At 36.1% G+C, this 14387-nt stretch overlaps 1 protein-coding gene across 2 annotated transcripts in view; it reads right to left on the bottom strand.

Moving 5' to 3' along the window:
- The window catches only part of LOC150085480 (NAD(P) transhydrogenase, mitochondrial-like), a 445310-nt gene that overhangs the window by 366816 nt on the left and 64107 nt on the right, over positions 1–14387 (bottom strand). The gene's annotated exons all lie outside the window — the stretch shown is intronic.

The following is a 14387-nucleotide window of genomic DNA, read 5'->3' as shown; positions in this document are numbered from 1 at the left end:
GAACCATAGAAGAAGATAATGGTTATGTTTTGTAAAAGACTATTGAACCCATTCATTAGAATCAATACAGTCCATTTTTTTTTTTTTTTTTTTATATATTTGTATTTTATGGATTGTAATCCGAAAAAAAAAATTTATCCACATAATTAATAGATAATTTATTATGTTGTGCCTCAATGTGTGTGTGTGCGTGTGCGTGTGTGTGTGTGAGAGAGAGAGAGAGAGAGTTTAATTTGCTACATATTTCTACAAATAAGAGATGTCTTTAGAGAAACAATAATCATAAGGAAAAATTGCTTTCTTTTCTTTTTATTAATTTTCTATTATATCTCATTAGGATAATAACACTAACAATTATAATAATAATAACAGTAGATTAATAATTTGTCATTTTCTAGTATACTTTAGCTTAAAAGGTTAAAATGAACCACATTCATGTAGAAACTGTTCCCAAATAAATAGCAAAACCCTCTTCCTTCAGAATACCAAAAAAAGAGTCCAAATAAAAAAAACAATTAAAAATATACACATTCAAACATCTGGATAATTCAGTTACCAGTCAAGTAAGAAGGGAAGTTGAGACACTTTAAATCTTTAATTATATATTTTTAAATTGAAATTGGTATTGTATCAGTTCCAATTTTAAAAATTGATAAATACAAAACTACAAACCATTTTTTTTCTTATTAAGCATTTTATAACTGTTTATCACTGTCAGTTCAAATAACAAACTGGATACTTGACAACTTAAGGTTCAAGGCTATTATTATTCAGTTAGTATTTATCACTGTCCTTGGCACAATCCCAAAATGCCATACCAGTTATCAAAGGATAAAACACCCAAGAAGTAAAATATAATAGTAAAGGTCTTCAATAAGAATAGAAAGAAGACCTTTACTATTATATTTTACTTAGATTTTTACTTATATTTTACTTTACTATTATAGAATGATCAACATACTCTTAATTTCCATCATTAAACTGCAATGAACGTGTTTAGTATTCTACCCCATTTTGGTAGGTAAAAGAAAGGAATTTCATTTTTTTGTGGTAATACTGTACTTTTTGAAAAGTATCTTTATAGAATTATAATCATGAATTCACACTAAAAATAACCCATGAGATTATTACCTACTTACATGACTTGAGTAACAATTGACCAATTTCTTTTATGAAGCTGGTGTCATTAAAAAAATAAATTTCAGCTGTGAAATTAATCACATTGCATAAATCTGCTGAAATTAATGAAACCTATAATGATTAATACATTTTAAAAAATTCTTAAAAGAAAGAAGCATATCAACTTAGTAAACAAATTCCTGAAAGAAAATAATACTCCAATGCACTAGTAATACATTAGAACCAAAATGCAATCAGTTTTCATTTTGTTTAATTAGACTGCAGTTTAACTATTGTGCATATGTTCATTTTTACTTACATGAAAAACAAACATTTCAATTTAGATATTCTGGCAACATAAAAATAATACAGACTTCAGCACCTTTTATAAAGCATACACACACTGATAATACCGCTATACAAACTGGTTTTCAATCAATGAATTAATGCACTAATTCCAAAACCTTTTTGTAACTAGGAATCTAATAAATCAATAATTTAATGCACTGGTGCCAAATAGTTTTTTCTGAAGCATAAAATTAGGTCCTCTAAACATACATGAAAAATTTAAATATTTGTTTCATTATTATTTAATGTATTAGAAGATGAAATGCACAATGCATAATTTCTTATGGGTTTAGGTAATTAACTATATAATATCGGTGTAGATACACCATAGTTTACCCATAAATTTGAACTACATATGTAGTTCAAATTTATGGGTAAACTATGGTGTATCTACACCGATATCGTTTTAATTGTATCTCATATTGTGGGTGCCTTCACAATGAGATAGCTGGTATTGCACTACATACATAGTTCAAATTTATGGGTAAACTATGGTGTATCTACACTGATATTACATAGTTAATTACCTAAACCCATAAGAAATTATGCCTTGTGCATTTCATCTTCTAATACATTATTATTACCTACACCATTTGGCATCTCTCATATTCTGGAAATAACTTCACAACTGTGATGGCATTGCATTACCAGGGTATCTGCCCACCCACCCACTAGCTTCGAAACAATCGTCTGGGTGGTGGTATCCACTGAAAATAAACAACAGTATCCTTCTCTACTAGAGAAGCATTATTTATTTGAAGTAGTGCAATACTACCATCTCGTGTGAGGACACCCACAATATGAGATACAATTAAAACGAGACCTTTACACTACATGCGTAGTTCAAATTTATGGGTAAACTATGGTATATCTACACCGATATTATATATAATTATTATTTAATATAATAGAACTGAAGTTCAAAACCAATTTTTATTCTGTCTTGAAATGTGAAAAAGCAGTGTGTACCATTTATGAAATTTAAGATCAAGCACTAAAAATTTTCAGTATTAAAAAAAATTTAAGTTTCCTTCTGATGGCTGCAATCTTACTGATTTTGATTAATCTGAAATTGGAAACCTCAGATCTAATGTACATACAGTATATGGCAACATGTGCATGCCCACATAAAATATACGTTCATTATTAAAGCTTTAAAATCGACAATCCTAAATTAGTTGTTGATAAATACAAAAAAATAAAATACAGAAATAAGAGAGAAAACAAAAATAATATTATTAGTGTTATGTTCATCACTGGGAACTGATTAATAAATACAGTCTTTCATAATGTTGTAGATGAGGGCAATAACTATACATTTAGTTTATATAGTTATTGCAACAGACAAATTATTTTAAAACTCAAAAAGTTTCTTTTTTTTTTTAACAATCTAGAGATATTTATATTAGTACTTTGTGTGATTCAACATATCCATTTGATATTTAAGCTCTTCCCAAATGTTATGGAATTGGGTGCTGTCCACAAGCTGTATAGCTGCTGTGATCCAATTCTTTAGTTTCTCCAGTAAAGGCAGCAACATGAACACCTACAAAATGTAGCAATGAAGTTCCCAGACTGGTGCTAGTGTGGTCATGGTTGATAAATTTGAAAATAAAAAGAAATGGTATGTTGTAGTTCAAACTTCCTACAATGGATGGTGGTACAGAGGTTGTCCAGTAGGGTGACAGGTTGCAAGTAACAACCACTTGAATGTCCTGTGTCACAATATTGCAAGGAACGAATATCAGTTTTTGTTTTAAACTGAGAAAATCTGCAATAGAAACATATGAAATGTTAAAAACTGTTTATAGTGACGAAACATTAAGTGTGTTTGAATGGTATAAGAAGTTCAAAGATGGATGTGAGGATATTAATGATCACTGAATAAGGACTTTCAAAATGAGGAGAGTTGCAAGAGTTCAGAAAATTGTGGCAAGAGATCATCATTTGACTCTCAGAATGATGGCTGATGATCTGGATATGAATAAGGAGATTATGTTTTTCGAAAAACAGGGTATGATTCACAGAGATCTGTACCTGAAGGGGAGAGAGTCAATGCTATGTTCTATTTACAGGGTGCTTCAAAGACTATTGAAGTGCACTTCCTGGGTGAGGCTGCAATTTCAAGAGAAAGGCAGCTGGTTCTTGTTGCACAATAATGCCCCCACCCATTCTGCATTTGTTGTGAATACATTTCTGACAAAACATGGCACTATACAGATAAACCATTCATCCTACTCTTCCAATCTAGCACAAGCAGACTTCTTCCTCTTTCCCAAGGTGGAAACTGCTCTCAAAAGAGAAGGGATTTCAGGATGTTCAGGACAAAAAGAAAAACATAACCACCAAACTCAACACCACCTCTTTGGGCACCTTCACTGACTCTTTTCAGAAACTTTTATAATGGTGCAATAAGTGCATTCAATGGAGGGGGTGATTACTTTGAATAAAAATAAAACAATTTTTGAGCTCCTTCACTTTGTGTTCTTTTTATTGCACCAATCCAGGAACTTTATAGCCACACCTCATATGTTACCTTTAACGAATCATAAAGAGTCGTGGGGTTAAATTTGGTATTAGTATTAACCAAATGGTGCAAGAAAGCAGCAGGATTTTGATATAGCAACCAAAAATACATAAATAAAAAATAAACTATAAAAATATAAATAAAATATATAAATAAAAAATAAACTATAAATATATAAATAAAATATAAAAATAAATATATAAATAAAATATAAATTATCTATGTGTTTCCCTCCTTATATAGATAATTTTCAGCTGACCTTTGGATTACTAGAAGTAATTAACACTTTGCTGACTAAAAGAAAACTTCTTACAAGCTAGTCTGGCGTGCCTCCGTAGCCAGGTGGGAAGGAGCAGCAGTGCGTAGCAGACGCTTCTTGATTAGACTGGGGTTTGAGCCCATCACCACCAAATATGGAGGAGGCGGAAAGATCAGGGAATGACCACCGCATATCCCGGAGCAATATGGCCCTAGTTGCTAATGCTACTAAAAACCAAATAAACAAACATAAACCAGCTAGTCTAAACCTCTTTGCACATAATTTAAATTTATGGTTCATAATTCTGGAATAAATTATAACAGTGAAAATTTCACCTTCAGTCATTTTACTCTCTTCTTCCATAGTCTTATAGACCTCAATCAGGTTCCCTCTAAAGTGCCTGATTGTCAAACTCTGTGGTCCACATATATAAAGTCTTTCCTCAAATGGGTACCCTTTAGCAGATCTCACCAAGCAGCCTGATTGTCTTTGGACCCCTTTCAAGAAGCTGTGTCTTTTTTTAGGTTCAATCTCCATACATAGATACTCTAAGTGCAGTTTTACAGTTCCCTTATACAGTAGGATTATGACCTCCCTATTTCTACAAGTTCACTAAGGGCCTTGTGCTGCCATGTCTTTGGAGATTTTTCACTTCACAAAATCATAGTACATATTTTGTCTTCTCTATCTGGGTTGCCATTTTGTTAAAAAAACTGCAAATTCATCATAGTTATTGGGCAGTGTGAGTTTTTTTTTATTTTGTCTACAACACAATGAGAGCCTGTAGTAAAATAATAATTATAACTTAGAATTATCAAATTTAAATGTAAAATACAAAAGATAGAATTTAAAAGCTATGTTATTTAAAACTGTCTTTACTAAAAGAGAATATAATATACACAGAAGAGAGAATACAGAAAACAAAATTACAGAAAGATATTCAAAATATTCTGTAATAAACTTGCCACTGTTGTTTTGTATATTTATCAATGATATTGATGAAGGTATATCAGACTTAATGTCGAAGTTTGCAGATAATACAAAGGTTGGCAGGGTTGTTAATGACAGTAATGGAAGTGTGCTACTGCAAGAGTATCTAGAAAATTTGGACAGATGAGCTGAGAAGTGGCAACTGAAGTTTAACACTGACAAATGCAAAGTACTGCATATCGGTAAAAGTAACTCCAGAAAAATGTACCAACTGTGTGGTACTACACTTAGGGTGGTAGAAAATGAAAAAGATCTGGGAGTAATTGTGTAGTCAGATATGAAGTTTTTTAAGCAATGCAGACACAGGCTGCCAGAGCAGATCATGGGGTATTGTCAATGATATAGAGGAATTTTTGCTAGTAGGGAAAAGGAAGTGATTATCCCTTTGTATGGTCAGGCAATGGTCAGGCCACACTTTGAGTACTGCCTACAGGTCTGGAGGCCTCATTTTAGAAGGGATGTAGAGTTGATTGAGCATGTACAGAGAAGGGCAACAAGATTGGTGAGGGGAACAAAGGGGTCCTCTTACCAAGAAAGGCTTAAGTTCTGCAAATTGCAGCGGCTGGAGACTAGGTACCTGCGAGGTGATCTGATTGAGGTGTATAAGACCTTGAATGGGTTGAGCAAGCTGAATTCTGATGGGATTCTTCTGCTTGCTCAGATTATGAACCTGAAGGGGCATAAATTTAAATTGAGGAAAGACAGTTGCAGAATAGATGTGCGGAAATTTGTCTTTAGCCAGCGAGTGGTTAATTGCTGGAAAAAACTTCCTTCTGTTGTTGTGGAAATTGATAGCTTAAATAAATTCAAAGAGGAACTGGACAAACGTTTAGAGGGGAATGGATGTGCGAAATTGTTTTTTTTTTTTTCTCTCTTTTTTGGCTGATGCTACATAAGCTCATGTGCTTGCATTCTTGCATCACATGCCTCCATTACACTACTAATATTATAATTTGACCTAATACAGTTACAGACTAAGAAAGGTATTTGTAATATAGTAAAGAAGAACATTAAGCATTAATTTTTTTTCAAACATTACAAGAAATGACACATTTATGAAATATCACAAACTGTTCTTTATAACATTTTATTACCTTCTTGTTTTGTAGTTTCTTCAATAGTTGTTAATTAAAGTTTGATTTAACAAATATCATTTACAGAAGTGCAAATAAAATATTTAAAAGGTTTCAAAATATGGTATCTCTTAAATTAATCATAATTCACTTGCATACAAAAGACTTTTAAAGCCTTTTAAAGAGGCAGTTTTACAAATTATATAAAGAATTAAGAAACTATCCAGGAATTTTTTTTAATTATTTTCATTGAGTAATTTGTTTTAAAAACAGTGCTGGTCTTCTTTCCATCTCACATTAAAGATGCATTGCAGGATCATCTAGAGAAGACTGCAGCAATAATTCAGACACAGCATGGGTTTGTTAAGGGAAAGTCTTGTCTGACAAATTTGATAGGATATTATGATGTGGTTACAAAGGAACTGGATGCAAAAAATAATTTTGATATCATACAAAGGGTACTAGGAAAGTTTTGCAATACAGCTTTGTTTATTTAATTTTTTCAAAGTAATTTCCTCTACATTCAATACACCTCTCCATCCTCCGAAACCAATCTTTAAACCAGTTCTGCCAAGTTTCACTAGGGAGTAAAGCACATTCGTTGTCCCAAGCCCGTAGAAGGTCCTCATCACTGGAAAACCGCCTCCCTTTTAGCTTCATTTTCACATGCGGGAACAGTGCAAAGTCGCAGGGAGCAAGGTCTGAACTGTAGGGAGGGTGCTCGAGAAGTTTCAGTCCTGTCGTGGTCAAATATTCGGTGCAGGCTTTGGCGCGGTGAGCTGGAGCATTTTCGTGATGGAGGTACCAGGTGTCCATTCTTGACTTTGGCCGCAGGTTCTTCATAGATCCAATGACTTTAGGCAGGCATTGTTCAGTATACCACTTAGCTGTGACTGTCTTCTGCGTGTCCAAAACGACACGTTCCACAATTCCACTCGATTTGAAAAATACAGCTATCATTTTCTTCTTTACAGATCGGGATTTTCTGACAATTACGGGTGTGTCGTCATCATCAAAGACCCAAACTTTGTTTTGAGCCTTGGTCGGCAGATCGTAATAGTACAGCCAAGTCTCGTCACCTGTCACGATGTTGTTCACATACCGAGATTGTCCCTTATCAAACTTTTTTAACATCTCCCGGCACCAAGTCATACGTCGTGTCATCTGCTCTTCAGTCAGTTGATGTGGCACCCAGAGAGAACAAAGTTTCTTCACGTGCAAATGATCTTGCAGAATCGAACGAATTGCTGGTGCATTTAGGCCCAAAGTATCCTCTATCTGTTGTTAGGTCACTCGCCTGTTTTCGTCAAGCATTTTCCTCACAGCAGTAACGTTTTCCTCCGTAAGTGACGTTCGTGGCCTTCCCGGCCTCTCAGAATCCTCCAGAGTGAAATTTCCCCTTTGGAATTCTCTATACCACTTGAATATCATTGTACGATGTGGACAATCATCATCTAGTGCAAGAGTCATTTCTTCTAAGCACTGGTCTATGGTTAAACCACGCACAAAATTATACCGCAAAACTGTCCTTATCTCATTTCGTGACCACGATGCCATCGCAAGCACTTTACACTCTCACTACTAATGAATAACTGAGCCCAACGACTTGGCGCGGCGGCTACTATGCACGTATGAACATGTCTCAACATGCAACAACAAGCAGCTTCCTGTGATTCATTGTTGCGTCATATTGCAAAACTTTCCTAGTACCCTTTGTATATTTGGATTTCAGGAAAGCTTTTGACACTGTTGCGCATGGAAGACTACTGTACAAATTGGAGCAGAATGGTATTAAGAGTAAGTTGCTACAATGGATAAAAGGATGGTGAAGTGGGAGAAGACAGAGGGTGGTAATCAATGGGTGCTGCTCTTCTTGGACTAATGTTATTAGTGGAGTCCCACAGGGTTCGGTGTTGGGTTCACTGTTGTTTTGTATATTTATCAATGATATTGATGAAGGTATATCAGGCTTAGTGTCGAAGTTTGCAGATGATACAAAGGTTGGCAGGGTTGTTAATGACAGTAATGGCAGTGTGCTACTGCAACAGGATCTAGATAATTTGGGCAGATGGGCTAAGAAGTGGCAACTGAAATTTAACCTTGACAAATGCAAAGTACTGCATATGGGTAGAAGTAACCCCAGAGAAACGTACCAACTGTGTGGTACTACACTTAAGGTGGTAGAAAATGAAAAAGACCTGGGAGTAATTGTGCAGGCAGATATGAAGTTTTCTGAGCAATGCAGACAGGCTGCCAGGGCAGGTCATGGGGTTTTGTCAATGATATATAGGAATTTTTCTAGCAGGGAAAAGGAGATGATTATCCCTCTGTATAAGGCAATGGTCAGGCCATGCCTTGAGTACTGCGTACAGGTCTGGAGGCCTCATTTTAGGAAGGATGTAGATTTACTTGAGTGTGTACAGAGAAGGGCAACAAGATTGGTGAGGGGAATGAAGAGATCCTCTTATGAAGAGAGGCTTAAGTTCTGCAAATTACAGTGGCTGGAGACTAGGCACCTGCGCGGTGATCTGATTGAGGTGTATAAGGCCTTGAATGGGTTCAGCACGCTGAATTCTGATGGGATCCTTCCACTTGTTCAGATTACGAACCTAAGGGGGCATAAATTCAAATTAAGAAAAGACAGATGTAGATTAGATGTGCGGAAATTTGCCTTTAGCCAGCGGGTGGTTAATTGCTGAAACAAACTTCCATCTGTCGTTGTGGAAGTTGATAGGTTGAATAAATTTAAGGAGGAACTGAACAGGCATTTGGAGGGAATGGTGTGATTTTTTTTTTTTTTTTGGCTGATGCTGCATACGCTCATACATTTGCTTTCTTGCATCACATGCCACTACTACTACATAACTTTCCACGTTATATATTTATATTATGACAGACACTGTGGGCAGTAGGCAACTGCTTCGTCACCAGTGCATTCAGGCAATAGTTTTGCTGTCTTAAGAATGGAGAATGTCACATCTTTTTGTTTCAACAAAAAAAAATTGCCTATGCATGTATTCTCACATGGGGCAATGTGTTCCATCCAAGCAACTGAAGTTGCCAGCACACGCCTGACCTTAAGGTCGTAAAGTTTGTCAGCAACTACATCCATGTTATATTGCTACAATAAAAGAATTCTCCATAACAGTATAATGGGTTTTCTACATGTTACTCGTTTGGAAGGGTCTGGGTGTAAATCCCATTTGAAAGTGAAGGAATTCTTAAAGGCCACTTCAATCAACAAAAAATATTCCAAGTTTTTCAGTCCACCAAACATGCAAACTCCTTTTAAACAGACATTCATACAGATATAAGAATTAAATAAATTATACAAACCTTGCTTTAAAAAATATAAATGAATAAAAAATAATGCTAGTAAAGGCAAGCTTCTGCATCTTGAAAGCTACTAGGCTTTACATACCAACTGAGAAATACTGTTCAAGGTTTAGGCCTAAATGGATGTCAAATGAACTAATGAGATATACGACAGAGAAGAAAAATGCATGGGATACATATAAATTAATGGGTGACATGGAAGCCTATGATGGATATAAGCTGGTCTGTAACTAAGTCACAAAGGAGATTAGGCAGGCAAAGGCAGATTATGAGAAATCTTTGGCAAAAGATGCAAAGAAAAACAACAAAGAGTTCTTTACCTATGTAAACTCTAGAAGGAAAGGGATGAATCAGATTGGTCCACTGCATATTTATGGTTCAACTGTTGATGATCCTGCTCAGGTGGCTAACAAACTAAATGAGTATTTTGCATCTACATTCACACATGAGGAGTTATTCAGGGAGAGGAATGCCAGAAGTGAGTTAAACTCTGGCAGTGAGCTAGATGATTTTATAATAACTGAGAGGAAAGTGGAGGAGAAATTGTTGAGGATAAACATAAAAAAGGCACCCGGGGTGGATGGGATCTATCCAGTTATATTAAAGGAGGCAGCAAAGGAAGTAAGCAAACTCTTAGCCATAATTATGAGAGCTTCTTTGGACTCAGGGGAGGTACCCATAGACTGCAATTGTGCAAATGTGACCCCAATTCACAAAGGAGGATCAAAGGGCAACTCAAGTAATTATAGACCTGTTAGTTTAACTTGTGTTCCAGGAAAATTAATGGAGGCACTGGTTAAAGGAGCACTGCAGGGTCATCTAGACAAGACTTCAGTTATAACTCGGACAAAGCATGGTTTTGGTAAGGGAAGGGAAATTCTTGCCTGACCAATTTGATTGGATACTATGATGTGGTCACAAAGGAACTGGATGCAGGGAATAACTTTGATATCATATATTTGGATCTTAGAAAGGCTTTTGATACTGTTGCGCATGGAAGACTACTGAACAAATTGGAGCAATGTTGCATTGGAGGCAAATTGCTGCTATGGATAAGGGATGGTTGAGTGGTTGGGAGTGTTTTTTTGGCTGATGCTGCATAAGCTTGCTTTCTTGCATCATATACCTATGCTAATGCTAATCTAACTGCAGTCCAGGCAGGTTACATTATTAACTGCAGTGTAACTCACTCAACATGGTAATAGCAGAGTCACACAGAAAAAGACAACATAGGGGCATCAGTAGAGATAAAGAGGTAACTATTCTGCTGTATGAGTACAAATCAATGGTCATTCCATGTTTTTAATACTGTATACACACCTGGAAACCTCATTGAATGACATAAACTTGATTGAAAGGATGCAAAAAGGGATATTCTTAGATTTTTTTTGTTTGTTTGTATTGAGGTTTAGTGGTGAATGGACTATGTGGGTCATAATGCGCCAGTTCATATGGTGTGATGTTTCAGAGGCGTTTACTTTGGATTTAAATTGTTCCTTTTACTTCATTGGGTTAGTCCGTTGCTTTTGTTTACTTCCTTAGAGGAAGTGGTATAAATTAATAGGTTTAAGGAATGTGAAAACATCTGTGAAGTCATCTCTATCATTCAATAGGTCTGTTCGGGTAATGGTGTGATGTGTCCTATAAATATCTTTGAAGGCTTGTTTGCATTCATTTGCATATGTAGGACAGTCTATTAATATGTGTTGAACTGATTGAACAGTGTCATAAGTCTGACACCGTGGTGATTCTTCTGCTCGCAAAAAGAAAGAGTGCATAATATGGGTATGCCCGATTCTTAGTCTGGCCAGTGCTGTTTCTTCTTTTCTCAACTTTCGTGTGCTGGAAATCCAGTTTTTAATATTTGGCTTTATTTGGTATAATTTGTTTGAAGTTTGCTGATTCCAAGTTTCTTGCCATTGCAACTGGCAAGTACGCCATATTGCAGGCTTGTAATCGGAATACAGCACTGATATATCTTCTCCACTCTGTAGTATGGCTTCTTTTGCTGACTTGTCTGCTTCTTCATTTCCAGCAATCCCTGTATGTCCTGGGATCCAACAGAGAAGTGTATCCTGTTCATTTCTGGTGCAGTCTTTAATATCTGTCAAATGGGCCAAAGGATTGGGTGTTTAGGTGTACCTATATTTTGCATGGCTTGTAAGGAACTCAAGGAATCTGTATATATTACACTTCTCGTGTAATGCTTATCTTGTACATGAGTTAAGGCTATTTTTATTACATATAATTCTGCTAGGTATACACTGTTCTCTTTCGGTAGCTGTTGCGTTAAAGTAATATCTGGGAACACAGCTGCTGCTCCAACTAAAGTGTCTGTTTTCGAACATCTGTGTATACTGGAATATAGTCAGGAAATTGAATTCTGTGCACTGCATGTAACTGTTGAAAGATTATTGCAGGTATTGCTTTTTTATTCCATTTCTGAAAGGAGAAGTCACATATTGGTGTATGCAAATCCTATGGTGGAGGAGTGTGAACTGGCAGATGTACTACACTGTATATATTAAGATTATGTACTGCTAAAAAGTCTTGCATTCTAATTCTCAGGGGTCGATTTGCTTGTTGGTGATTCTGGTAGATATATCTGCAACATAGATCAAAGAGGGTCTCCCAAGTAGGATGTCCATGCATAGATTTTATTTTAAATGTATAATTCAATGCCAGTTGCCACCTAAGAGTTAAAGGTGGTTTGTTGGTTTCGGCATAGAGATTATATATGTGAGAGGGACAATAGGCACTAGTAGCTATATGCAGTGCATTATGATAGATTGAGTCCAGCCATTTCAGAGCTGTTTTCCATGCTGAATCATTTTTCTTATGTCATTTTTCTTATTTTCTTCCAAACTATATGTGCATTTGTTGTTTTGTTTATTGTAGATGTGAATTTGATCCATGTTGTTCTTCGACTCTGCTTTCTAGTGAGTCGCACTATAGCTCACAGTCTTTTGTACTGAATCAGATTGTCTGTGGTGGGGTATCTGTGAAATCGGTTCCATGCCCTATTTTTTTTGTTTTCTTGTTTCAGTGCAATCACTGTTCCGTGATAAAGTCTTCGGGATTGTTAACTTGCCTGTGTTTTGTATTGTTTCTGTGACATGTGCTAGTGCAACAACTACTGCTTCCTGCTCAATTATATTGGTGTTGAAAACTGCTTTCCTCCTAAATGCTTCCCAATTAGCTTTTTCTATTTTCCAGCGAGGAGTCCTGCTGGTATGCTATGGATATTCAATTGCCATTGTGGAAATTGCTGGATAATGATCACTACCAAGAGGATCCTCGAAAACTTCCCAATTAAACGCTGTGCAAAGTGTAGGAGTACATATGGTAAGACCTATAGTTGTGGTGGTCCAAGTTGGAAAGTGGAAGTAAGTGTAGTTGCCCCTATTAAGAAGTAAGAGGTTGTGATTATCTAGTTGTTCAATGATGCATCCTCTTCTGTTGTAGTCTGAGCATCCCCACAAAGGGTTATGTCCATTCATATATCCCATCAGACAGATTGGGGGAGGTAGTTGTAGTAATGCATCTAGGTTTTCATAAGAGACATCTTCTCCTGGTGGAATGTATAATGAACATATGATTTATAACAACTCCTCCATGTGTTATACTTTGGGTTATTCAGTGTCTTCTGTAGAATAGTTCCTGATATTCAAGGTATCTTGTTGTTTAAAGTACAATTTCTGGAGACAGATTGGTGTATACTGGGTGATCAGATACTGTACGCCATCAAAATTAGTGTGTAATCCTCAACAGTTCCGCTGAATAATTTTATCCATTATTTATATTTGCTCAGCCCTTCCAGCTGTTTTTGTTGGATGGTTGTCTTTTGTTTTTCTGTCCTTACTCTAACCCTTTTGTGAAATACTGGTTTTCCAGTATCCATATCTTCTTCTTCAGCATGGATTTCCAACACTTCATCATCTAACTTTCCTGTTTTCTCAAATTCCATAAATTCGGAGGTAGGTTCATGACTTCGTGGCCCTTCATTACTCTTGTACTGGTGCAAAGTTGGAGAATCTGAGGGGATTGAGATCGGTGTGTTTACTGTTTTCTCATGTTTATCTTGTTGCTTTGCTTGGAGTAAGTGTTTGACTTGTGGAGAAAAAGATTCATTTGGAGGAACTGAGATTTCAGTTTGACATTCTACTGATTTAAATTTAGTCCCTACTGGTGCGTACGCTAGTCTACTGGTTATAGATGGCTGGGCCATTTTTCTTGCTTCTTGGTATGTAATATTGTGGTCCGTTTTGTATTCCTTTTTCCCATCTTTCACATGTTCTAGAGTAGGCAGGATGTTCTCCTTTACAATTTGGACACTTAGGAGTTGAAGCTAAGCAGTTTTCAATCTGATGTTCTTTGGATCGACATTTGGCACATGTCGATGTATTTCTACATGCAGTCTGCGAATGTCCATATTTTTGACATTTGAAGCAGCACAAGGGATTTGGGATATATGCTTTTACTTGGAAGTTCAATATCCTGCTTTTACAGTTCGTGGGACTTTTGGTGTATTAAATGTCAGAATTAGGGTTTTGGTTTAATATTTCCGTCTCTCCGAATATAAATCTGTCTTACATTCGTCACTCCTTGATTTTGGAGTTCATTGCTGATTTCCTCTTCAATAAGAGATCCCATTCAGAGATTACTCCCTGCGAAGAGTTTAAGGTGTTATGGGGGGTGACCACTACTGGTATACCTCTAAAGTTCGATACATTCA

The sequence above is a fragment of the Mastigoproctus giganteus genome, chromosome 5 (assembly GCF_048544385.1).
Source record: "Mastigoproctus giganteus isolate SK-2022 chromosome 5, ASM4854438v1, whole genome shotgun sequence".
NCBI classification, from domain to species: Eukaryota; Metazoa; Arthropoda; class Arachnida; order Uropygi; family Thelyphonidae; genus Mastigoproctus; species Mastigoproctus giganteus.
The sequence above is the reverse complement of the archived record's forward strand: the minus strand, read 5'-3'. Positions and strand labels throughout refer to the sequence as shown.